Source organism: Sapajus apella, unplaced genomic scaffold (assembly GCF_009761245.1).
Source record: "Sapajus apella isolate SASKATOON/1434 unplaced genomic scaffold, GSC_monkey_1.0 scaffold16, whole genome shotgun sequence".
Taxonomy (NCBI): domain Eukaryota; kingdom Metazoa; phylum Chordata; class Mammalia; order Primates; family Cebidae; genus Sapajus; species Sapajus apella.
The window spans coordinates 16,906,754-16,933,412 of NW_022436956.1; the positions used below are offsets into that span (position 1 = coordinate 16,906,754).

Sequence of the window (26,659 nt, forward strand, 5' to 3'; positions counted from 1 at the left end):
GGGATCTACCTGTTTTGGTTTCCCAAAGTGCTGGGATTATGGGCATGAGCCACCTCACCTGGTCCCCTTTGCTACTCTTTCAAGGTCATCCCCTAATGGGACTTCAGGACTTCAGCATTCCGTTTTTGGCTTGCATCCACGTACTAAGAGGACATCTGTCAAGGAAGCTGAGGCTTTACTTTCCTCTGTCAGCCGGTCTTCAGGAATATCCCACCAGGCAGCTATCGGTTGAACTGAAGGTGAAGTCTTGGTGTAGTAGCGGTGGATGATGGAGGAGTCTGGGCCATGAGCTCCTGCAGTTGCTGCTTGTGTCCTCTGGCACTGTTCATGCCTCAGCCAGACTGCATTCTTTCCATCTTGTCGTGGATTGTTGTACCCATCCAGCCTCATGACTTGGAGGGTCTGACACTGCCTAGTTTATAATGGGCAGATCACATTTAATCATCAATTGATTAAACGTGAGGAGTCAATTGATTAATCGTCAATTGATTAAACAGGAGTTCGAGACCACCCTGGGCAATTGATTAAATGTGTTCACGCCTCAGCCAGACTGCATTCTTTCCATCTTGCAGTGGATTGTTGTGCCCACCCAACCTCATGACTTGGAGGGTCTGACACTGCCTAGCTTACAATGGGCAGATCACATTTAATCATCAATTGACGTCCTGTTGTAAGTTACTCCGTGTATCTACTCTAGTAGCATGCCAGGAGCTGCTTTTCAAATGGTATATAATTCTCTGCTGCAGGTAGAATGGTCTCGTTCCTGAACCCTAGGTATCAACATTGTGATTCTCTACTAGAGCTTGCCATAAACTCCAGAAGGCACCTTTTCCCACCACAGGTACTTCTAACTGCCATCAGAGTTGCTGGGATGTGGCCCAAGTTGCAGAGCTGCTTGCACCACAGCACGGACTTGCAGAGCGCTTTACTGTTCTGGGCTCTACTCAAAGCTATGAGAGTTTTATGTCACTTGGAAAGGAAGAAAGAGGCCTGTAAGGCATTGTCTTTCTTAATGGTGAGGATGGTCCAAGATCTTGCACTCTTTTTTTTTTTTTTTTTTTTTTTTTTAGACGGAGTCTCACTGTGTTGCTCAGGCTGGAGTGCAGTGGTGGGATCTCCGCTCACTGCAACCTCCACCTACCAAGTTTGAGTGATTCTCTTGCCTCAGCCTCCCTAGTAGCTGGGACCATGGCATGTGCCACCCTGCCTGGCTAATTTTTGTATTTTTAGTAGAGATGGGGCTTCACCATGTTGGCCAAGCTAGCCTTGAACTCCAGACCTCAGGTGATCCTCCTGCCTCGGCCTCCCAAAGTGCTAGGATTACAGGTGTGAGCCACCACGCCTGGCCAACTTTGCACCCTTAAGAAGGACATTTATGTTCCAGGCCCCAGAATCATAGGGTTTATCTCCCATTCTCCAAGGCCTCCAAGTACTCGCCATTTCTTGCTCATTTGATGTGATTAACACAATGTCATTGGTATGGCAGACCAATGTGATGTTGTGCAGAATGTCCAGATTATCCAGGTCCCTTCAGACTATATTATGACAGGGAACAGGCAAGTTGACACAGCCCCAGGTGAGACCAGGAAAGTATCAGTCAATGCCATAGATCTCTGTGAATCAGGCACCCTGACTGGCAGTTTTGACCTTACAGCCACCTTGCTTTGGAAAATAAGTGCTGCCAATTGGCTTCTGCTTCTCTGGGACCTTCTCATTCTCATTACTACCTAGGAACCAGGTTTATGATAGCATCTCCTACTATTAGCCCAGGCCTACAGAAGATGACCAATATTAAGCATCTCAATAATGCTGGTGCAACAACTGAACTCATGGACTTAGAGAGTACATAGATGGTTAACACAGGCTGGGAAGGGTAGTGGGAGACTGGGGTGGGGGTGGTTAATGAGTTAAAAAAATAGAAAGAATGAATGAGACCTTCTATTTGATAGCACAACAGGGTGGCTACAGTACATTTTAAAATAAAGAGGCCGGGCACAGTGGCCTCAGCACTTTGGCAGGCCAAGGTGGGCAGATCACCTGAGGTCAGGAGTTCAAGACCAGCCTGACAGAGTTAGGGGTTTCGCCTAATACGGGGAAATCCCATCTCTACTAAAAATACAAAAATTAGCCAGAAGTGGTAGTGGGAGCCTGTAATCCCAGCTACTTGGGAGGCTGAGGCAGAATTGCTTGAGCCTGGGTGACAGAGGTTGCAGTGAGCTGAGATCACGCCATTGCACTCCAGGCTGGGCAACAGAGTGAGACTCTGTCTCAAAAACAAAAACAAAAACAAAAACTTAAAGAGTGTAATTGGACTGTTTGCAACTCAGTGGATAAATGCTTGAGGGAATGAATGCCCCATTCTTTATGATGTGCTTATTTCACACTGCATGCCTGTGTCAAAACATCTTGTGTGCCCCATAAGCATGTACACTTACTGTGTGCTCACAAAAAGTAAAAAAAAAAAAAAAAAAGCTTTTTGTAAAAAATAATGCTGGTGCTCATTCATTAGAATGCATTGACAAATCCTCTAGGCCCTCCTGAGGGACAGTCAGCTGGGTTTTCCAGTATTTGAGATCCATTCTAGCAGGCTCACTCTCTGAGCCTTTTCAGTTCTTTTTTCCATAGTCCACCACAGCAGTTCAGACAGTCTACTTCATTTAATGTGGGCCACCACTTTTGCACAACTTTCAAGAGCTTTCCTAGCAGCAGATGAAATCACTCTCCTAGGGCCCATACCAGGTGTTAAATCTCATGTCATTGGAGCGCCCCCCCTTTGACAAAGCCTCTTCCATTCAGCTGTGGTGGAATCAAGTGTGATTCCACTATACTTGATCCACATGCCGCCCACAGGCAAGCTCCCCCGGTCTGGCCAGTCCACATCAGTGGGGTCCTGCAGTGGCCTTGGCATACCAATCTCTCTCTTCTCTCAGCAGCCACAGCATTTCCTCAGTTGGGTCATCTTGAGATTTGACTCTGGTGATTGATCTGACGGCCAGGAAGGGAGGTGGGAGCAGATTCTGAGACAAGGTAATAGTGTCTTGTAAGGTACCTCCTTATATGAGACCTAGGTCCAGTGGGTTCAGGCGAAACTGGAAGTTCAGGGGTCTCAATCACATTTGCTCAGCCTTGGGGTCCCATATCTTCCTTATCATGGCCCTGATTTTGGCATAAGCAACTTACCTAGGCTAAGAAATCCTCCTCTGAAATTCTTCCACTTTTACAGAGAGTGCCCTCTGGCTGCAGGAGATGAGGTCCTCTTTAAATGCTGCTAAGGAAGCCAGCCTCTGACTCACTTGCTCTAAATTGGTGATTATTTACCTGAGCTTGTCATTTCCTCTCTTTAACACATCAGTGGTTCTAAGCAATGGACCCCAATTTCACAATCTTCATAGTTACTACTTACCTGAACTTCTTACATGTCGGGGCATTTTATAAGCCAGTGTATTCCTTCCACCTTAATCTTGGCCCAGTTCACCACAGGGACTGTAGCTCTCCTACCACTGATGATGGGGTCTTTGTTGCCATCTGTTATCCAACTGCAGAATCCCATCTTTAAAATCTGCTTTTTAGGACCACTTCTGGAACCAACTAGTTTAGGATTGTTCCCCCAGCAGCAGAGCTTGAAACTGCAATTCTTGTTCAAGTGATTTGGTGAGGGAGTGCCCTCAGGTGAGTTCTGTTAAGGGTGTAAGGATGGCACTGGATGGCACGTAAGAAGAGGATAAAAATCTTCAAAATGTGGGTTCAGCTGAGGTCTAGCCTTAATCTGATTTCCAGGGGAGCTCTGGAGCCAGAATGCCCCCACGGAGTTGCCCCACCTAGAGGAAGGAGACTAAACTTTTGTACTCCCCTGTCAGTCACTGGCTTCTGGATGCCAGGTAAGGCAGCTTCTGGAGGTGGAGGGCAATTCTCAGGCAAAGAGTGCTGCTGTTAGCAGTCAATACTCACAGAAGCCAAGGGATGGATGCCCTGAGCAGGTGAAGTTGATGGGACGGGCACCAGCAGCACCTGCCGCAGCATGCATCTCTAAACACTGAAATTTCCATTTCCCATTTGGTGAGTTTTATGTAAATGAAAGCACTCGTCATACTCTGTGCTTGGTGTCTTTTGGTCAACATTAGGTTTTGAAAATCTTGTATGTTGTTGCTTGGACTGCATTCCACAAATTTTAATATGTTGTATTTTACTTATTCAATTATAATACATTCTAATTTCCATTGATTTATCTTTGACTCATGGGATATTTTGAAGTGTATTGCTGGAATTAGCATAAGAATAGACATAATTCAATAGAACAGAGTAGAGAGCCCAGAAAAAGACCTTAACATATATGAGCAATTGATTTTCAAGGGAAGTGCCAGGATAATACAATGGGGGAAATTGTAGTCTTTTCAACAAATGGTCTAGGAAAAACTATATAGAAATCTGTAAGGAAAATAATGTATTTCATCCCTTACTTCAAACCATGCAAAAAAAAAAAAAGAGAGAGAGAACTTGAAATAAGGACCTAAATGTAAAAGCTAAAACTATAAAACTTGTGGAAGAAAACATAGGATAATATCACTATTGTTTTGGAGTAGGCAAAGATAGTTTAGTATACAAAAATAGTAATCATAAAAGGAAAATAGAGTAAGTTACATTTTGTCAAAATTAAAAACTATTCTGTTTTTTGAAAGACTCTGTTACAATGAAGAGGCAAGTCACAGACTGGGAGAAATAATTTACAATATGTGTATCTGACAGAAGACTTGTATTCAGAATATATAAGTAACTCTTACAACTTAGTAAGAAGAAGACAGCCCAATAAAAAATTGGACAAAGGACATAAATAGGCACTTCAAAAAAGAAGACATACAAGTAACCTATAAGCACATGAAAATATTTTCAACATCATTAGTTGTCAGGGAAATGCAAATTCAATCACAAGGAGATACTGCTATACCCTCTAAAGTGGCTGAAATTAGGATGATTGACAATAGCAAGTGTTGAAGAGGATGTAGAGCAATTGAAACTTTTTTACTTTGCTGGTGGGAGTGTGGAATGGTAAAACCACTTGAAATAACAATGGAAAAATGGTTTCTCAGTTTCTTATGAAGTTAATATACTTTTATGTTATGGCTCAGCAATACCATATCCAGGTTATTTACCCAAGAGAAATGAAATCATGGATCCACAAAAAGACATGTATATGAATGATCACAGCAGTTTTTAATAATGGCCAAAACCTGGAAACAGCCCAAATGTCCAACAAGAGATGAATGAATAAATTAATTGCAGTACATTCATAGCATACTACTAAAGCAATAAAAAGGAGCAAACTGGTGATGCATGCAACATGGGTACATCTCAAAAATTGTATTTTATGCAAAGAAGCCAGATACAAAAGTGTTATGTGCTGTATAGTTTCTTTTATATGAAATTCTTGAACAGTAAAGTTTATTTGTTATTATTTTTATTTTCTTTTTTGTAGAGACAGGAACTCACTAGGTTGCCCAGGCTGTTTTTGGACTCTTGGACTCAAGTGGTCCTCTTGCCTAGGCCCCCCAAAGTGCTGAGATTACAGGTGTGAGCCACTATGCCTGGCTTTGAACAGTAAAATTTAATTTACAATGACAGAAGGAAAATTACTGGTTGTTTCGGGCTGAGGAGTAGGTGGAAGATTGATTGCAATGAGCCTTGAGGGAACCTTTAGGGGTGACAGAAAAGTTTTGTATCTTAACTGGGGTGATGGTTAAATGCATGTGTATGTTTGCCAAAATTCCTAAACTGTATATTTAAAAGGGTGCATTTTATAGTATGTAAATCAAACCTCAAAAAGAATGTACAAATAGACACATATACACACGCAGGAGAATGACTAAATGTTAAAGTAATAGATCATAGAGTAAAAGGGGAGGGCCAAGGATTGGTTGTTTGAGTTTTTTCACTGTAAGCCTTCAGCAAATTAATTTTTTTTTTTTAGACAGGTTCTTGCTCTGTCGCTCAGGTTGGAGTAGAGTGACGAGACCTAGGCTCACTCTTGGGCTCAAGCAATCCTCCCACCTCAGCCTCCCAGGTAGCTGGGACTACAGGCTAATTCTTGTAATTTTATAGATACGGAGTCTCGCTATGTTGCTCAGGCTGGTCTCAAACTCCTAAGCTCAAGCAAATCACCTGCCTCAGCCTCCCAAAGTGCTGGGATTATAGACATGAGCCGCTGTGCTTGGCCCAGCAAACTGATTTTTAAAAACAATGTCCTTATACTTTTTTTTTTTTTTTTTTTTTTTTTTGTGGGATTTCTCGCTTTTTTTTCGGGGGGAGTGGTGGGGGCATTTTTGCCTGCAGCCTCCTCCGCCTCCTGGGTTCAAGTGATTCTCCTGCCTCAACCTCCTGAGTAGCTGGGACTACAGGCACGCACTATAACGCCCAGCTAATTTTTGTATTTTTAGTAGAGATGGGGTTTCACCATGTTAACCAGGATGGTCTCGATCTCTTGACCTTGTGATCCACCAGCCTCAGCCTCCCAAAGTGCTGGGTCTGAGCCTGGCCTCATAGTTCTTTACTAAAAAAACATTAAGTGTGAATGAGAGGTAAGGAGGTAGAGTCAGCAGGTAGACATCTCCTTTGAGAAGCTTTTCAGTAAAAGAGAGCAGAGAATGGGCTTTGGTTGGAAGGGGATGTGATTTCATGGGAATTCTTTTTTAAATGATAGATACATAAAACTAGGCAAGAACTCAATATGCTTATATCTTTTATACAATTATAGAACCAAAAGGAATTTACAAGTTAAATCTAAAAAAATTAAAAAACAATTCAATTTAATGATATAAAAAACAGAATTGCACAATATAATCTTTACCATGTATGATGCAAATGTATATTTATGAAAATGACTGGGAAAAAGCTACAGCAAAATGCCTATAAAGATGGCACATGAATACAAATAGAACAATTTAAATTTTCTTCCTATACTTTTCTACGTTTGAAATTTTCTGTAATGAATATTTATTACTTACATAACTAATTAAAGACAAGCATTTAAAAAAGAAAAGAATAATTGATGCTAGTTTTCAAATAGGTATGAATCTAATATGCATGTGTGTGTGTGTGTGTGTGTGTATATATATATATATATATATATATATATATATATACATACATTTTTGAAACGGTCTCACTCTGCCACTGAGGCTGGGGTGCAGTGGCATGAACATGGTTCACTGCAGCCTTGACCTCCTGAGCTTAAGTAATTCTCCTGCTTCAGCCTCCCAAGTAGCTAGGACCACAGGTGTGTGCCACCACATCCAGCTATTTTTTTTTTAATTTTATTTTTTTATAAAGCTGAGGTCTCCCTATGTGGTCCAGGCTGGTCTTGAACTCCTGGGCTCAAGTGATCCTCCTGCCTTGGCCTCCCAAAGTGCTGGGATTACAGGAATGAGCCACTGTGCCCTGCCTAATGTGCATGTATCTGCACATGCACACACCCATCCTGCTTTTCCTAGCATTCATGTGTCTTTATTTATTTATTTATGCATTTATTTCTTAATTTTTGCTTCTTCTGACTCAGTCCTCATATCATTCATGCTTCTGTTCCTAGGTCCTCTCCTTAGCTTTAAGTCCTTCCCCTTCCAGCACTATACAGTTCTCAATTAGTTGAGATGGCACAACTCGGAACAACAGCTGGCCACCTCAGTGTAATGTAGTGCTTCTCAACTCATAAGACACATGCCCTTCCAATAACGACTATTTTGTAACATCCCCTTTACTAGGCTGAAAGGAAATCACAGAAAAGAAAGCAAACCTTCACACATAATTTTCCCTCAAGTCAATACAATGCTCCTTGTAAAGAAAAAATACAAGAAGTATATGATGGAATAAATCTTTTGGCATGATTCCATTAGAAGACAGAGTAAGAGTTAGATTCTTGCCTGTGTATGTATTATCAATGTAATGCTCAGCTTCAAATGCGTGCAATTGGGTGGTGCTGGTGACTCAGATACCATGGGTGCTTTAGTGATGTAATTTTCAAAAGCAGTAAATGATGATTGGTAAAGCTCTGGACAAAATATCTTCCTTTAAATGATATGGTAGTTGCATGCCTGGAAAATTCGGCATATATTAAAACCATGCAATACATATGTGTAAAATGGAGCTAAGGTCTAGAATCAGATATGACAAATTTAGGTTTTCCAGCTTCATTAATGTCCCATGGACCATTTGAAACTTGTGTGGGATGTAGGACAATTCTTTGTTTTGCTGAACTGTTCCCATGCATTGCAGGATGCCAGCATTTCTAGCCCCCAACCACTAAATGCCTCTAGCATCTCACAAAAACAATCCCACACGTTTCCAAAACATTTTCAGGGGAACAATGCCATCTCAGTTAAGAATCACTATTTAGGCCAGGTGTGGTGGCTCACGCTTGTAATCCTAGCACTTTGGGAGGCCGAGGCAGGGGGATCACCTGAGGTCAGGAGTTCAAGACCAACCTGGCCAATATGGAAAAACCCCTTCTCTGCTAAAAATACAAAAATTAGCCAGGCGTGATGGCATGCACTTGTAATCCCAGCTACCCAGGAGGCTAAGGCAGGAGAATCGCTGGAACCTGAAGGCAGAGGCTGCAGTGAGCTGAGATCGTGCCACTGCACTCCAGCCTGGGCGACAGAGCAAGACTCCATCTCAAAAACAAACAAACAAACAAAAACAAAAAAGAATCACTGTTTAGAGCCTTCCTCTGTCCTAGATTTGTAGAATCTAGTATCCAGGTCCCTCCCAAAATGAACAGAAGGAGGCAGCAACTAACTGGAAAATCAGTATTATGGACACGAATATACTTGGCATGAGGTGTTCTACTTCTCTGAACTTTGCCCTCACTCAACCTGCACCACAAGCCTCTGCATCAGCTAGAAGCCTGCTCTGATTTCTGGTACTCTACTTAATCATGTTCTCCTCTCTGGCCTCCCACATGATTCCTATCTCCTCTCAGGTTCTAGCAAACTTGCAGTCTACAAGCAGTGGCCTTATTTTTTTTTTTTCAGGATTATTATTAAAAAAAATTGTGGTAAAATACAAATAACAAGGCTGGGCGCAGAGGCTCACACCTGTAATCCCATTGCTTTGGGAGGCTGAGGCAGGTGGATCATGAGGTCAGGAGTTTGAGACCAGCCTGACCAACATGGTGAAACCCTGTCTTGACTAAAAATACAAAAATTAGCTGGGTGTGGTGGCATGCACCTGTAATCCCAGCTACTTGGGAGGCTGAGGCAGGAGAACTGCTTGAGCCCAGGGAAGCAGAGGTTGCAGTGAGCCGAGATTGAGCCACTTGCACTCCAGCCTGGGCGACAGAGCGAGACTCCATCTCAAAAGAAAAAAAAAATAGCAAAATTTATTATCTTAGCCATTTTAAGTATACAGTTGCATAATGTTAGGTCCATTCACAATTTTGGGCAATCAATATCCAGAACTTTTTTATCATGCAAAACTGAAACTGTATATCCATTAAACATTCCCCTATCCCCTCTGATATAGTTTGGATGTGTGTCCCTGCTCAAATCTCATGTTGAATTGTAATCCCCAATGTTGGAGGTGGGGCATGGATCATGGGGTGGATTTCTCATGAATGTTTTAGCACCATTCTCTTGGTGCTGTCCTCGTGACAGTGAGTTAGCTTGAGATCTGACTGTTTAAAAGTGCAGCACCTCTGCTGGCCGCAGTGGCTCAAGCCTATAATCCCAGCACTTTAGGAGGCTAAGACAGGTGGATCACCTGAGGTCAGGAGTTCAAAATCAGCCTGGCCCACATGGTGAAACCCTATCTCTACTAAAAATACAAAAATTAGCTGGGCATAACTAAGTTTTAGGTGGTGCATAGCTGTAATCCCAGCTACTTGAGAGGCTGAGGCAGAATTGCTTGAACCCAGGAGGCAGAGGTTGCAGTGAACCGAGATTGTGCCACTGCACTCCAGCCTGGGTGACAAGAACAAGACTCTACCTCAGAAAAAAACAGTATGGCACCTCGCTGGCTCTCTCTTGCTCCTGCTCTGGCCATGTGACGTGCCTGCTTCCCCTTTGTCTTTTACCATGATTGTAAGTTTCATGAGGCCTCCCCAGAAGCCAAGCAGATGCCAGCATCATGCTTCCTGTACAGCTTGCAGAGAACCATAAACCAATTAAACCTCTTTTCTTAATAAATTACCTGGTCTCAGGTATTTCTTTACAGTAATTTGAGAACGGACAAATGTACCCCTGAAGCCGCAACAAACATCTATGTACATATCTCTTCAGCAAGTATAGCTGCAGGATAAGGTACTAAAAGAGAGATTGCTGAACCACAGGACACATGTACTTAAAATCTAGACAGTTATTTGTAAATTGCCCTTCCAAAAATTCATACCAATTTATATTCACACACGGTATAAATGTTACTGTTTCATTACATCTTTGTTAACCCTGGGAATTTTTTTCTTTCTTAAATATTAGTTTGTATTTTTATCTAAATAATGTAACAGTCTAATAGTATCTTAAAGTTTATAATGAAACCAACAACCTCCTGCCTGCTTCCTCCACCCCTTCACCATCTGGAGTTGATTTTGTGTACAATGTGAACTGGAGATTCAATTTCATTTTCTCCCCTATGACATTTTTCCAACTCCATATTTTGAATGTATTCTCCTTTCTCCACTGATCTGATATGACACCTCCATCACATATCAAAGTTTCATATGCATAAATGCCTGACTTATAGACTATGTTTTGTCTCATCAGCTAATTTTTCTATCCTTACATCAATACCACATCATCTTAATTATTAAGGATTTGTAATAAATCCTGGCATAGAGTCAGTCCCTGCCCTGCTCTTCCTTTTCCTGGCTATTCTTGGCTTTTTACTTCTCCATATACATTTTAGAATCATAAGTTTCATAAAAAACCCAGCTGGGATTCTAATAGGAAATGAAACAAATTTATAGATCAATTTGGAGGGAATTTATATCTTTATGATATTATTATATTGTTTAAAATACATGAGTATGACATAGCTGTTATTACTCTCTCTCTCTCTCTCTCTCTCTATATATATATATATATATATATACATATATATATATATTTTTTTTGAGACAAGGTCTCACTCTGTTGCCCAGGCTGGAGTGCGGTGGCATCATCTCAGCTCATTGTAGCCTCAACTTCCTGGACTCAAGTGCTCCTCCCACTTCAGCCTCCAAAGTAGCTAAGACTACAGGTGCACACTACCATACCCAGCTAATTTTTTGTATTTTTTGAAGAGAAGTTTTGTTATGTTGCCTGGGCTGGTCTGAAACTCCTAGGCTAAAGTGATCCACCCACCTCGGCCTCCGAAAGTGTTGGGATTACAGGCATGAGCCACCATGCCTGGTCTATGAAGGCATTTTTAAATGTCGCTGAAGTTTTATAATTACCTTTGTGTAGGTCATACATATTTTTTGTTAGATTTATTGTTAGGTCTGGATATACTCTGATACTATTGTATGTAGTATCTTTTTAAAACATATATTTTTGGCTGGGCGCAGTGGCTGACGCCTGTAATCCCAACACTTTGGGAGGCCGAGGCAGGCAGATCACAAGAGGTCGGGAGTTTGAGACCAGCCTGGCCAACATGGCAAAACCTTATTTCTACTAAAAATACAAAAACAAAAAAAACCCAAACCAAATAAACAAAAATGGATGGGGTGACTCAGCCTTGTAATCCCAGCTACTCAGGAGGTGGAGGCAGGAGAACACTTGAACCCAGGAGGCGGAGGTTGTAGTGAGCTGAGATCGCATCGCTACACTCCAGCCTTGGCCAGCAGAGGGAGACTCCGTCTCAAAAAAAAAAAAAAAAAGTTTTTTTTTTGTTGTTGTTGATTATTGTTGGCTTATAGAAATATTTTTTAATATTATGTATATTAATGTAATATTCAGTTTCATTGCTAAATTCTATTATTCTTAAACATTTATCTATATTCTTTTGCTTTGTCAATGTAAAAAATCATGTCTTCTGCAAACAATTACAGCTTTAGGTCCTGTTTTTTTGTTCTGTAAGCTTCTAATTTTTTTCTGTACTGCACCAGATGTGGCCTCCAATATAGCACTGAATAGCAGTGAAGATATTGGACATTCTTCTTTAATTCTTGACTTGGGAATGATCTAATATGTCTCCACTTAGAACAATATTTGCTGTGGGAGTTTAATAGTTACTCTTTATCAGTTTGAGGAATTCCCTCCTAATTCTAATTTATAAAGCATTTTTATCCTGAATAGGCATGAGATTTTATCCAATACCTTTTCTGTTTCTATAGGCAAGTTCATATGATTTTTCTCTTTAAAGTTGTTTATATGATGAATTACATTTATAGATTACCTGATTTTAAACCATTGTTATATAACTGAAATAAGTCCTACTTCATAGGGGTATATTATCTTTTAAACATTTTTACCCATTTGAAGTCAATTTGGCAATATTTTGTTTAAAATTGTTGTCTTTATTTTCACGAGAGAAATAAACTTGGAATTTTTTTCTTAAGTATCCTTATCTTTTTTTCTTTCTTATCAGGGTTATACTGGCCTCAATACATGAGGCGAGGAACATTTTACTTCATCTATTTTCTGGAAGAATTTAGTTTTTTTCTGCATTCTGATTTATTTATCACTCATTCACTTGTTTTTCAGCTTCCAAGTTGTTATTCCATTTCTTATCTGCTATAATCCTCATACTGTCCTTGTCTCTTATGGGTATATGCCATTTGAGTGGGCTTTCTGGGAGATAAAGGAGCTAAATATGTGTGTGTTCGGTTTGTCATGTTTAAACTGTTTAACTTTAAACATCTGTTTAACTTTAAACAGATGTTTAAAGTTAAACAGATTAAACTGGTGTTCCTGTTTCCTTTCCCATTAACAAATCTATCTGTAAAGTTTGACTAATGGAGAGTTGATTGTATGAAGAGTTGATTCAAGTCTGAGCCTGGGTATTTAATTTTAAATTGTTCATTTTAATGGAAAAGCTAAGAAGCCTATATAGTCATAGTTCAGAGACATTGCAGGTTCAATTCCAAACACCAAAATGAAGTGAATACTGCAATAAAGTGAGTCACACAAATTCTTCAGTTTCCCAGTGCCTATAAAAGTTATGTTTACACTGTGCTGTAGTCTCCTAAGTGTGTAATAGCATTATGTCTAAAAACAGTGTACATACCTGAATTAAAAAGTACTTTTTTGCTTTTAAATGCTGTTGATCCGCTGGGCACGATGGCTCACACCTGTAATCCCAGCACTTTGGGAGACCTAGGTAGGTGGATTGCTTGAGCTCAGGAATTCAAGACCAGCATGGACAACATGGAGAAACCCTATATCTACAAAAAATGCAAAATTTAGCTGGTGTGGTCGTGCATGCCTATAATTCCAGCTAGCTTGGTGGCTGAGGCAGGAGAATCAATTGAACCTGGGAGGTGGAGGCTGCAGTTAGCCAAGATTGCACCATTGCACTTCAGCCTGGGTGACAGAGTGAGACTCTGCCTCAAAAAAAAAAAAAAAAAAAAGAAAAAAAAAAAGAAAAATCTATTAATCATTATCTGAGCTTTCAGCAAGTCATACTCTGGTTGCTGGTGGTGGGTCTTGCCTCTATATTGATGGCTGCTGACTGATCAGGATGGTGGTTGCTGAAGGCTGGGGTGGCTGAGGCAAATTTCTGAAATAAAACAATGAAGTCTGCTGCATTGATGACTCTTCCTGTAGTCTTCAATGCTGTTTGATAGCATTTAATGTACAACAGAGTTTCTGTCAAAATTGGAGTCAATCCTCCAAATGCTGTCACTACTTTACCAACTAAGTTTATGTAATAGTCTAAATCCTCTGTTGTCATTTCAACAAGGTTCATAGCATCTTCACTAGGAGTAGGTTCCATTGTAAGAAACCACTTTCTTTGCTTATACATATGAAGCAACTCCTCATCCATTAAAATGTTATCATGAGACTGAAGAAATTCAGTAATATCTTTAATGTCTACTTCTAATTCCAGTTATCTTGCTATTTCCACCACATCTGTAGTGACATCCTTCACTGAAGTCTTGAACCCCTCAAAGTCATCCATGAGGGTTGGGATCAACCACTTCCAAACTCCCGTTAAAGTTGTTGTTTTGACCTCCTCTCATGAATCACGAATGTTCTTAAATGGCACTGAGAATGGTGAATCCTTGGCAGAAGTTTTTCAATTTACCTTTCCCAGATCGATCCCACTATCTATGATCGTTATAGCCTTACAAAATGTAGTTCTTAAATAATAAGACTTGAAAGTCAAAATTACTCTTTAATGCATAGGCTGCAGAATAGATGTTGTGTCGGTGGGCATGAAAACAGTAATATCTCTTTGTACATTTCCATCAGAGCTCTTAGGTGACAAGGTGCATTGTCAATGAGCAATAATATTTTTAAAATAATCTTTTTTTAGGGGGGCAGTAAGTGTTAACAGTGGGCTTAAAATATTCAGTAAACTATCCTGGTAACAGATGTGTTGTCATCCAGGCTTTATTGTTCCATTTATAGAGCTCAGGCAGAGTAGATTTAACACATTGTTAAGGGCCCTAGGGTTTTCAGAATGGTAAATGGTAAATTGGCTTCATAAAGTCACCAGCTGCATTAGCCAAGAACAAGAAACTCAGCCTGTCTTTGAAGCTTTCAAGCCAGGCATTGACTTCTCCTCTATGAAAGTCCTAGATGACATCTTCTTTCAATGTAAGGCTGTTTTGTCTACATTGAAATTTTTTTAACTTAAAAAAATTTGATGGCTGGGTGTGATGGCTCATGCCGGCAATCCCACCACTTGGGGAGGCTAAGGGGGTCACTTGATGTCAGGAGTTCGAGACCAGCCTGGCCAATGTAATGAACCTCTGTCTCTACTGAAAATAAAAAAAATTTTTTAGCTGGGCATGGTTGTGGGTGACTGTAATCCCAGCTACTTGGGAGGCTGAGGCAGTGAGGCAAGAGAATTGCTTGAACCTGGGAGTTTGAGGTTGCAGTGAGCCAAGATCGTACCACTGCACTACAGCCTGAGTGAAAGAGTGAGCCTCTGTCTCAAAAATAAATAAATAAATACATAAATAATAATAATAATTCTAAGACAGGATCTTCTTGGTCTGTTGCCCAGACTGGAGTGGCACAATCATAGCTGGCTGCATCCTTGAACTCCTGGGCTCAAGTGAATCTCCCATCCCAGCCTTCTGAATAACTGGGACTAGAGATGTGCCCCACCATAGCCAGTTTTCTTTCTTGTTTTTGTTTTGTTTTGTTTCTAAGATGGGCTCTCATTCTGTTGCCCAGGCTGGAGCGCAGTGTCATGATCATAGCTCACTGCAGCCTCCTGGGACTCCTGGGTTTAAGTGACTTTCCTGCTTCAGTCTCTCAAGTAGCTGGGACTACAGGTGTATGCCACCATGGCCAGCTAATTTTTTATTTTTATTTTTGTAGAGATGGGGTCTCACCGTGCTGCCCAGGCTGTTCTCAAACTCCTGGCCTTAAGTGATCCTCCCTCTTCAGCCTCCCAAACTGCTGAGATTACAGGTATGAACCCCTGCACCTGACTACATTGAAAATCTGTTGTTTAATGTATTCCCCTTTATCAATGATCTTAGCTAGATCTTCTGAATAATTTGCTTCTACATCAGCAGCTTCTACATCAGCACTTGCTGGTCTACCTTGTACTTTTATGTTATGGAGATGACTTCTTTCCTTAAACCTCATGAACCAACCTCTGCTAGCTGCAGACTTTTCTTCTGAAGCTTCCTCACCTCTCTCAGCCTTCATAGAATTGAGCATAGTTAGGGCCCCGCCCTGGATTAGGTTTTGGCTTAAGGAAAGGTTGTGGCTGGTTTGATCTTCTATCCGGACCACTCAAACTTTCTCCACATCAGCAATAAAGCTGTTTTGCTTTCTTATCATTCAAGTGTTCATTTGAGTAAGTAGCACTTTGAGTTTCTTTAAAAAATTTTTCCTTTGCATTCACAACTTGGCTAGCTGTTTGGTGTGAGAGGCCTAACTTTCGGTCTATCTCTGCTTTCCATATGCTTTCCTCACTAAGCTTACTCATGTCTAGTTTTTGATTTGACTGACATGCAACGGCCTTTCACTTGAACACTTAGAGGCCATTGTAGGGTTCACTTGGCCTGATTTCAACACTGCTGTGTCTCAGGAAACAGGGAGGCCTGAGAAGAGGGAGAGAGACTGGGGACTGGCCGGTCCATGGAGCAGTCAGAACACGCACAACATTTTCTGATTAAGTTTGCCATAATGCATGGGCGTGGTTTGTTGCGCCCCCAAACAAGTCTTTGATGTTACAGGAGCAACATCAAAGATCACTGATAAAAGGTCACCTTAACATATATAATAATAATAAACAAGCTTGAAATGTTGTGAGAATTACTAAAACATGACACAGAGACATGAAGTGAACACACGCTGTTGGAAAACGACTTGCTTTACATGGGGTTGTCACAAACCTTCAACATATAAAAAACACAGTATCTACAAAGTGCAATAAAGTGAAGTGCAATAAAATGAGGTAATAAAACTTCTTTATAAAGCTTTATGCTTTATACATAAAGCAGTAGATGAGTCACAAAAATATTTAACAACTTCGTAGCAGTATACCCTTAATACCCAAATTGTAGGCTCAAACACCATTTCCTACTAAAAGGAATCAGGGTTCCTTGAAGAACTGTGGATGATTTTAAGTCTATGGCAAGAAGCGTTCAAGATGAGCCTGGAACGTCTTGTTATATGGGTCAAAAGGACTGTCACGTGAGAAATTACCTTGATGCAACCTTCTCATATATATATAATGTATATAACCTTCTAATATATTATGTAACAAGCTATCCCAGAGGTCACAGAACAGAATGGCTCACAGACAAAATTATGACCCTGAATGACTTGGTTTATCAACTCAATTAAACGTTTAGTAAGAAGTAATGGAAAAGAGATGAGGAAAGTTAACACCCTTAGCACAGGGTAGAAAAAGCACCCTATGTGAGTCCTGTGTTATTTAATGCTTACATGCCTAATCTTCCTACTGCATCAGCCTTCCCCACTGATGGTTACAATAACCCGAGTTGTGGATAAGCAGGGGGACTCAGCAGATTGACTGTGGCTGGAGCCCAAACACTCTTGTTCTATTGTAGGAAGGCAAGGGCAAGAATCCTTGGCTACGGCTCTAGCTTGCCAGTCACCCTGTTGGGCATCTATGGGTTTTATCTGCGTATCTCAGGCAGAGGAGGCAGATTGCCAGAATGGGTCTCACAAAGGGATGGCTGATTTAAGATTTTGTGAATATTCAGTGCCTCATAAATATTTGGTGTTTCATATGTCTTATGTCTACTTGGCCTGCCCATCCCTTCTTATATCAGCACACATCTGCTCTACTTACAAGGTCTAACATGTCTTAAAAGCTACTTGCTTCAACACTTAATTTCATCTAGTCTCCATATTTGTTTCTTCCTCCTACTTTCTATAGCAGACTTTAACATTCTTAAAGAATACAGCAAACACACCTTACAGGGATGCACGAGCCAACCTGAAGAGTTTCTCCATGGCCAAAGATGAGATAATTTGAGAATCAGTAAGAATAATACGATGATGCTTGAAACACACCAAATATATTGCATGCTATGTCTAGCTTTCAATTTAAAGTGAGAGTGTGTAACTGACTTTCACTTGAACACTTAGTGGCCTTTATAGGGTTTAATTGGCCTAATTTCAATATCATTGTGTCTCAGGGAATAGGGAGGCCTGTGAAGAGAGAGACTGGGGAATGTCTGGTCATTATGTCACAATGTCATTATACATAATAATATTAATAACAAAAAACTCTCATTGCTTATCATTGGAAGATGCTAGTGAACCAATGCGTTGTGCTCAAAATTGATCTTTTCTGGATGAACCACACCAGTGAGTAGTCATTTAGTAGATGAGGGAGTTTCTCTTTCTAGAAATAGTCTAGCTAATAAATAAAATAAGAATGATATGATTAGAATATCATCATTTCAACACCAAATGAATGAATGGATTTGGGCACTGAGCATCAAAGGCTGCTAACATCACATACACATACTGTGTTCCTCCTGAAGGAAGAACACGACACTGCCTGTGAGATAGTCTTGCTTTTAAAAAAAACTCAGATTTAAATCTGATTGAGCCTCAGTTCAGTCTACATCAATAATTTCCAAGGTGTGGTCAGCATCAACCACGTAGGAGGTTGCCGGAAGTGCAAACTTTTGGGACTTATCCTAAACCGGAATTAGAAACTCTGAGGGTAGGGCCCAGCAACTTGTTGTAACAAATCATTCAGGTGATTCTGATGCTCACTAAAGATGGAAAACTACTGCTTTAAATACAATACCAATTTACAGGAAATACAGAACATATTAAACAACACCTTCATGATGCAGGCAGAAAAAAAAAATACTGTGGGAAACCATTAGACAAATGACTTGATTTCTTAAATATAAATTGCAAGGAAATAAAAATAATAAGGAGGCCAGGTGCAGTGGCTCATGCCTGTAATCCCAGAACTGTGAGAGGCCAAGGTGGGTGATCATGAGGTCAGGAGTTCGAGACCAGTCTGGCCAATATGGTGAAATCCCATCTCTACGAAAAATACAAAAATTAGCCAAGAGTGGTGGTGTGTGCCTGTAATCCCAGCTATCCAGGAGGCTGAGGCAGAAGAATCGCTTGAACCCGAGAGGTGGAGGTTGCAGTGAGCCGAGATCGTGCCACTGCACTCCATCCTGAGCAACAGAGCGAGACTTCATTACAAAATAAAATAAAATAAGAGCAGACGCCGCGCCGCGCCGCTGTAGTGGCTTCGTTCTTAGCCTTTCTCTCTCTTGTCTGACGCCTTGCGGCTCTCGTCAGCCTTCGGCCAGCCATCTCCTTAACACCGAACGCCATGCCTTCAATTAAATTGCAGAGTTCTGATGGAGAGATATTTGAAGTTGATGTGGAAATTGCCAAACAATCTGTGACTATCAAGACCATGTTGGAAGATTTGGGAATGGATGATGAAGGAGATGATGACCCAGTTCCTCTGCCAAATGTTAGTGCGGCAACATTAAAAAAGGTCATTCAGGGGTGCACCCACCACAAGGATGAGCCTCCTCCTCCTGAGGATGATGAGAACAAAGAAAAGCAAACAGATGATATTCCTGTTTGGGACCAAGAATTCCTGAAAGTTGACCAAGGAACACTTTTTGAACTCATTCTGGCTGCAAACTTCTTAGACATCAAAGGTTTGCTTGATGTTACATGCAAGACTGTTGCCAATATGATCAAGGGGAAAACTCCTGAAGAGATTCGCAAGACCTTCAATATCAAAAATGACTTTACCGAAGAGGAGGAAGCCCAGGTACGCAAAGAGAACCAGTGATGTGAAGAGAAGTGAAATGTTGTGCCTGACACTGTAACACTGTAAGGATTGTTCCAAATACTAGTTGCACTGCTCTGTTTATAATTGTTAATATTAGACAAACAGTAGACAAAAGCAGCAGCAAGTCAATTGTATTAGCAGAATATTGTCCTCATTGCATGTGTAGTTTGAGTACAGATTCCAAATCTATGGCTGAGTTTCTTCTAGTATGATTGAAAGTTTCTTTTTTCTTCGCTCTGAATAAAACTGAACTGTGGGTTCTCTATAAGTGGCATTTTGGGCTTTCCCTCTTTTTTGTAAAGCAATGTCTGCCTAGTTTATTGTCCAGTTAACTTTAGTGACCTTTTAAAAGTTGGCATTGTAAATAAAACAACCTGCAAAAAAGTTATCTGGAATAGAATTAACAAAATATTATCTTTATTCATGAGTTGGAAACTGGAAAAGGCTTCTTGAAGTAAATGTTCTGAGTGGAGTTACTAGCATGTCTTTCAGCCTCCTGCAGGCAAGGACTACCACTGTATTGAGTAGCCTGTATTTAGCAGGGCTCCTCCCTTCATTGCATCTGAGGACTTGTTTTCCTTATCTTTAATTTTATTTTTAATCCTCTTAGCTTTAAATATATTGCCTAGAGACTCAGTTCCTACCCAGTTTGTGGTTTTTTGGGAGAAATGGAACTGGACAGTTTGTTAGCTTTTCAGTTAAAGACACTTAACCTATGTGGGGTGTCATCTTTTTATAATCAGTGCTCCCATGTGGGGAAAATTATTTACATTACTTGCATGTAAAAAATAATTTAACTTTTAACATTAAAATATGTGGTAAAATTCAGAAAACATCCATCATGAGTGCAGGATACTTTCAATAAAAAGTAAGTTATATTGTTAAAAAAAATAAAAATAATAAGAAATAATAATAAACAATAATAAGGAACCCATAGATTCATAGAGACCAACTGCAAATTTTAGAATTTATTTGGACCCTAATTCAAATAAACAAATGGTTAAAACATTTTATAACATTTATGAGATAACTGGAAATTGATTGTAACATTAGTTATTTGATATTTAGGAAATGCTAATTATTTTAGAATGTGATAATGACTGGAGATAATTATAGGCCAGTAATCCCAGAGCTTTAGGAGGCCAAGTCAGAGGGATTGCTTGAGGCCAAGAGTTCAAGACCAGCCTGGGCAATATAGACAGACTATCTCTACTATAAGATTTAAAAAAGCAGTTGAGAGATGGCGGCCGCCGCAGGTAGATCGCTCCTGCTGCTCCTGTCCTCTCGGGGCGGCGGAGCGGGCGCCGGGGGCTGCGGGGCGCTGACTGCAGGCTGTTTCCCCGGGCTGGGCGTCAGCCGCCACCGGCAGCAGCAGCACCACCGGACGGTACACCAGAGGCTCTCTTCCTGGCAGAATTTGAGAGTTGTTTATTGCCGTACTGTTGTGCCCTCTGATGATGTTACAGTGATTTATCAAAATGGGTTACCTGTGATATCTGTGAGGCTACCATCCCGGCGTGAACGCTGTCCGTTCACACTCAAGCCTATCTCTGACTCTGTTGGTGTGTTTTTACAACTGCAAGAAGAGGATCGGGGAATTGACAGAGTTGCTGTCTATTCACCAGATGGCGTTCGTGTTGCTGCTTCAGCAGGGATAGATCTCCTCCTCCTTGATGACTTTAAGCTGGTCATTAATGACTTGACATATCATGTACGACCACCAAAAAGAGACCTCTTAAGTCATGAAAATGCAGCAACGTTGAATGATGTAAAGACATTGGTCCAGCAGCTATATACCACACTGTGCATTGAGCAGCACCAGTTAAACAAGGAAAGGGAGCTTTTGAAAGACTAGAGGATCTCAAAGAGCAACTGGCTCCCCAGGAAAAGGTAAGAATTGAGATTAGCAGAAAAGCTGAGAAGAGGACCACTTTGGTGCTATGGGGTGGCCTTGCCTACATGGCCACACAGTTTGGCATTTTGGCCCGGCTTACCTGGTGGGAATATTCCTGGGACATCAGGGAGCCGCCGGTCACCTACTTCATCACTTATGGAAGTGCCATGGCAATGTATGCGTATTTTGTAATGACACGCCAGGAGTATGTTTATCCAGAAGCCAGAGACAGACAATACTTATTATTTTTCCATAAAGGAGCCAAAAAGTCACGTTTTGACCTAGAGAAATACAATCAACTCAAGGATGCAATTGCTCAGGCAGAAATGGACCTTAAGAGACTGAGAGACCCATTACAAGTACATCTGCCTCTCCGACAAATTGGTGAAAAAGATTGATCTGCAAAGAGCCTCTGAATCCCAGCAGAAGGAACACCTGTTTGCCTTTTTAATTAAAGCATTGCAGGTGGAAGCTGGGAACCATGTGGGGGTAGAGCGTTTTTACCTTTAATTATAAAATAAAAACAGAAAGGATCTGAGGGAAGAAGGGAGTGTTAAAACCTGAGGATCAGGCATTGTGGAATATAAGATCAAAGGGCTTAGTGAATATTGTCTTAACCAAGTATCTCACTTTCTGGATAAAAATGATGCAGTTATATAGTCGAGAGATTCATAAAGAGAAAGTGACGCTGGGGGTGTTTGTTTCTTGCATCTTCTCTGCAGAGTCAGCAAAACAGTAACACACCAGCACCCCACTCTGCTCTATTTTTTTTTTAATTTAACTTTCCCTATTTTTGACATAGGAGTAAATAAATATACCAGAAAAGCAGATTCTCATGATATGTGGATGGCAATCTGAGTGCATATCATTAGCATTTATTTTAAATCGGACCCAGTCTCTGCAGAGTTACCAGGAATCTCTCCCTCCTGCACCCCTTTACTGACCACCTACCTGTGCCTCTTAGCTACACTCATTTTTTTCCATTTGATAATTGGAACCAACTTACAACTGTTTAATAATTGATACTTTATCTCTTAATACTTTCTTAAATGTCTGTATAGCCCAGTGCTCTGGATCAGTGTCTAAAAATCACTGGCAACACTGCATGAGGTTGTTGGTTTGATTTTGTTTTTCTATTAATTAGTCTTTCACAGGAGGAAAATTTGCCCTCCTTTATATGCGTATCTATTGATAATCCCCTCTCCTTCCACTACACAAGTCAGAGAGGGGAGGGGTGTTCAGCTGTACTACCAAATCAGGAAGATGTAAGGTTTACAAACTGGCTAAAAATCATGGCTCTGTAGCCATTTCAACCCAAATAATTTTATTGCTAATCTGCTTGTGTGACAGCATTCCAGGCCAGCCAGATGGCACTGCCTTGTCTGGAGGCTTTGTTCATCTCAAAGGACACACACTTCCACACTGTTTGGGAGTCCTCACACCTCCACAACTTCAGTTGTTGTAAATCAAGTGTGTGGATCTCAAAGGGTGCAATTTATCTTTATACAGGAATACACTTCTAGGGCTTCCTTCAGCCTACTCTCTTCACCCTATGTTTTCTTATCTTAAACTGAGAGAAAGAAAATTAATCTTTTACTTTGTCAAAATGTTTTCTACCATATTTCCAGATGGCATCTGCGCTTGAAGAGTCAAAGGAATCGGTGTCTAATATCCTGTTTTTAACTGCTGTAGGGGCAGGATGGAAAGGATGACGGGGGCTGCCACACCACTGATTGGCCTTTTCTTTCACATGATTCATTTTTCGTCATTGTGGCAAGGAGTTTCTTTCTCTTTTTCTTCCTCCTTTGGGATCATTGTGTATGAAAAGAAGAACTTTAAATGACAAACCCAGACTCCAGGTGCCTTGCAAAGGTTGCAGGCCAGCCAGGATTGCTGCTGCTGCTACTCCTGCCACCATCCCTTTCATTGGCATGATGGAATGAAAGGATGCATGTCTCCACTTCCTCACCCTCCGCCCACTTCCTTCTCCCACCACCACCCCCAGTCGTCAGCTCTTTCCCTCATTTATTTTTGTTGTGTGAATTATTTTTAAACCATTTATCCTGTTTGTGCATAGGATTTTTAAGAAGAAACAGCACAGTGCAATGAGCAAACCTTTTCGGGGTGTGTGGGAGGCAAGAGAGGGAGGACATGGAGAAAAGTTCTTTAAACAAATAGCAAACTATTGAACATGTGTAAAATCCTGTGTCATTTATGATATATGTATAAAAAGCAATGTACCTTCTGGAACAATAAATATTCAATTAAAAAAAAAAGATTAAAAAAAAATTAGCCAGGGATGGTGGTGCACACCCAGCTACTTGGGAGGCTGAGGCGAGAGGATTGATTGAACCACTGCACTCTAGCCTGGGTGACAGAGACAGACTCCATCTCCAAAAAAAATAATAATAATAAAATAAATAAAATATGATAATGGTGTTGAAGTATTTAAATAAGTAAATGAGGGGCCATTAGACTGAGGTGGCTCTAAGTTCCTACTGAGCAAGCTAAAACCTAACTCAGTCTCATTTCCTGTAAGCAGTTAATTTAAAAGAAACTTAGCCAATCACAGGAGACCAACTGGACATTAGTTATATTGTCTTGAACTTCCTATTGGATAGTCCAAATAAGGCAATTACTGAAAGTTTAACCAATCAAATAATGTCTTTGCTCTGCTTCTGCATTCACCCTACTAAAGCCTTCCCCTCCTGCTCCTTCCTCAAAGCCCAGACCATTTCCAGTTTGAAGCGTCCTGATCAAAGAATTGCTCGTTGCTCAAATAAACTCTTCAAAGTTTTAATGTGTGCCAAAGTTTCTCTCTCAACAGAAGTTATATTTCTGAGCAAAAAGATATGATATCTTCAATTTGCTTCAAAATAATATTGGGTGGGTGGATAAAGATACAAATGAAAAAAGGTTGACCATGGGTTGCTGATAATAAGGGCTGAGTGATAGGACATGGGGCTTGTTATATTATTTTATCTACATTTGTATATGTTTGAAATGTTCCATAGTAAAAAGCAAAAAAAAAAAAAAAAAAAAGAAATTATTGACTATTGACTTTGTGTGAGCCCATGAGAAGAGCTTTGAATTTAGAGACAGAACTCCAGGACTGAGCCCTCATTTTTCCATTTATATTTTGGCCAGGGTGAGCTGAGTAGCTGGGTAAACTGCTTCATCTCTGCCATCCTCATTTTCCTTCTCTAAAGCAGAGGAGGAAAATTGGGTAAAATAGAATAGTGTGAATTAAATGACACAATGTATTCAAATGCTTTGCAAAGAGCTTTGCAGATGGAAGGTTCTATTACCTGGGCTGTGAATTCTATGAAGCTAAATATATGGCATCTTCATATATTTTTTTCAGTGTAGTGTTGGATATATAACAGGTGCTCTATAATTATTCAGCCTCGGTTTTAAAATTCAATTTAAACAATATTTGGTAGATGAATGAATGGGTGTATTCCAAATCCTAGGTTTCAGCCCAACGTAGTACCATTCTTGATCATTAACTTAGTAATTAAAACTTAAGGGGCCGGGCGCGGTGGCTCAAGCCTGTAATCCCAGCACTTTGGGAGGCCGAGGCGGGTGGATCACGAGGTCAAGAGATCGAGACCATCCTGGTCAACATGGTGAAACCACGTCTCTACTAAAACTACAAAAAATTAGCTGGGCATGGTGGCGTGTGCCTGTAATCCCAGCTACTCAGGAGGCTGAGGCAGGAGAATTGCCTGAACCCAGGAGGCGGAGGTTGCGGTGAGCCGAGATCGCGCCATTGCACTCCAGCCTGGGTAACAAGAGCGAAACTCCGTCCCCCCCCCAAAAAAAAAAAACAAACTTAAGAAGAATGAATAAAAGGAGGAGGCACACCTGACAATTAGTATTTAATTCGTGTTTATTATTTAATCAATCCATTAGCTTTAATTTAATCATGTTCAAATAGAACCTATTATAATACAGATTTCATTTGCTCCTTTCCTTTCATGGTTGTTCCTAGGCTGAAAACAGAGGAAGATGGGAAGTTCTTGTTCAGTGTAGATATCCCAGACTTAGACATGATCCTCACTTAGATACAAAAATAAGCTGAGTTAAAGCTGGGACTGAGTTTTAGGTTTTCACCCCACTTCTTTAGTAAATTTCTTTAGGTTCCAACAGAGGGAGCTCCACACTGCTTTGTGTCAGTGAGGTGTGGGGCACACAGATGCTTCATTCAGTAAGGATGCATTCACTCATCCAGCATATGTGTATTGAGCATCTACTATGTGCCTAGCAGTTAGGTGTTGGGGATACAGAGACATGAACCCTGCCCTGAAGGGACTCAGTCTAAAGTAGAGGCAGACGTGTAAACAAGTAATGACCATATAGTGCAGCAAGGGCTATAATAAAAGTGTTCCAAGGTGCTAAGGGAACTATTAACTCCAGGTCCAGGGAACAGGGAAGGCAGGAAGGCTTCATGGAATGTGAGCTTACTTTTGAAAGGCAAATAAGAGTTGATCAGGTGGATAAAGTAGACAGAACATATGTACAAACATATATATGGAGTGAAGAACAGTATATATGATTAGTTTGGCATAGTGATGACTAAGGCTTAAGGAGCCTGGAAAATTGGGAAAGAGGGGCTGGATAGCTGGCAGGGACAGATCATGAAAGGCCTTAATCTGAGAATTAAGAAGAGCGAGTTAATATATACATCCAACTCAATAAGATAAAAGACCTTAAAGTAAATGAAAAATTATACCCTTATTACAGTTATGCACAAAACAGTTTTTAAAGGGCTTTTAAAGGAATTTTGTCTTTTAAAGGATCTTCAGGGACCATTTATGAATTTCACAAGTCACCGTTCTTATGATTTTATCATCAGTGCCTGGTTTGGTCATTTACTTTCTCACTTTCTTTGGATTTGATCTAAATGACTTTTAAATGTGTCCAAAAATCAAGCCCATTCTCAAAAGCATGAAGATTTGCCATCATTAAAACTCTCAAGGCTGGGTGCTGTGGCTCACATCTGTAATTCCAACACTTTGGGAGGTTGCAGCAGGTGGATCACTTGAGGTCACGAGTTCGAGACTAGCCTGGCCAACATGGTGAAACTTCGTCTCTACTAAAAATACAAAAATTAGCTGGGCATGGTGGTATGTGTCTGTATAGTCCCAGCTACTCGGGAGGCTGAGGTGGGAGAATCGCTGGAGCCCAGGAGGCAGAGGTTGCAGTGAGTAGAGATTGCACCGCTGCACTCCAGCCTGTGAAAAAGAGTGAAACCCTATTTAAAAAAAAAAAAAAAAAAAAGAAAAGAAAAAAAATTTTTTGAAGAATATTATGATTCAAACTCCTAGGACAATTCTAAAAATGTTCTAGAAATGTTTG

General features: G+C 40.6%; 2 pseudogenes across 2 annotated transcripts; both read left to right on the plus strand.

The window, feature by feature from the left end:
* The first annotated feature begins 18,826 nt into the window (after positions 1-18,826).
* LOC116556206 lies at positions 18,827-19,876 on the plus strand (annotated as a pseudogene). Its single transcript, XR_004270885.1, has one exon. The product of XR_004270885.1 is annotated as an S-phase kinase-associated protein 1 pseudogene (transcript).
* A 768-nt stretch (positions 19,877-20,644) lies between these two features.
* Positions 20,645-22,802, plus strand: LOC116556207 (annotated as a pseudogene). The gene has a single exon (XR_004270886.1). The product of XR_004270886.1 is annotated as a calcium uniporter protein, mitochondrial pseudogene (transcript).
* The last annotated feature ends 3,857 nt before the right edge of the window (positions 22,803-26,659 follow it).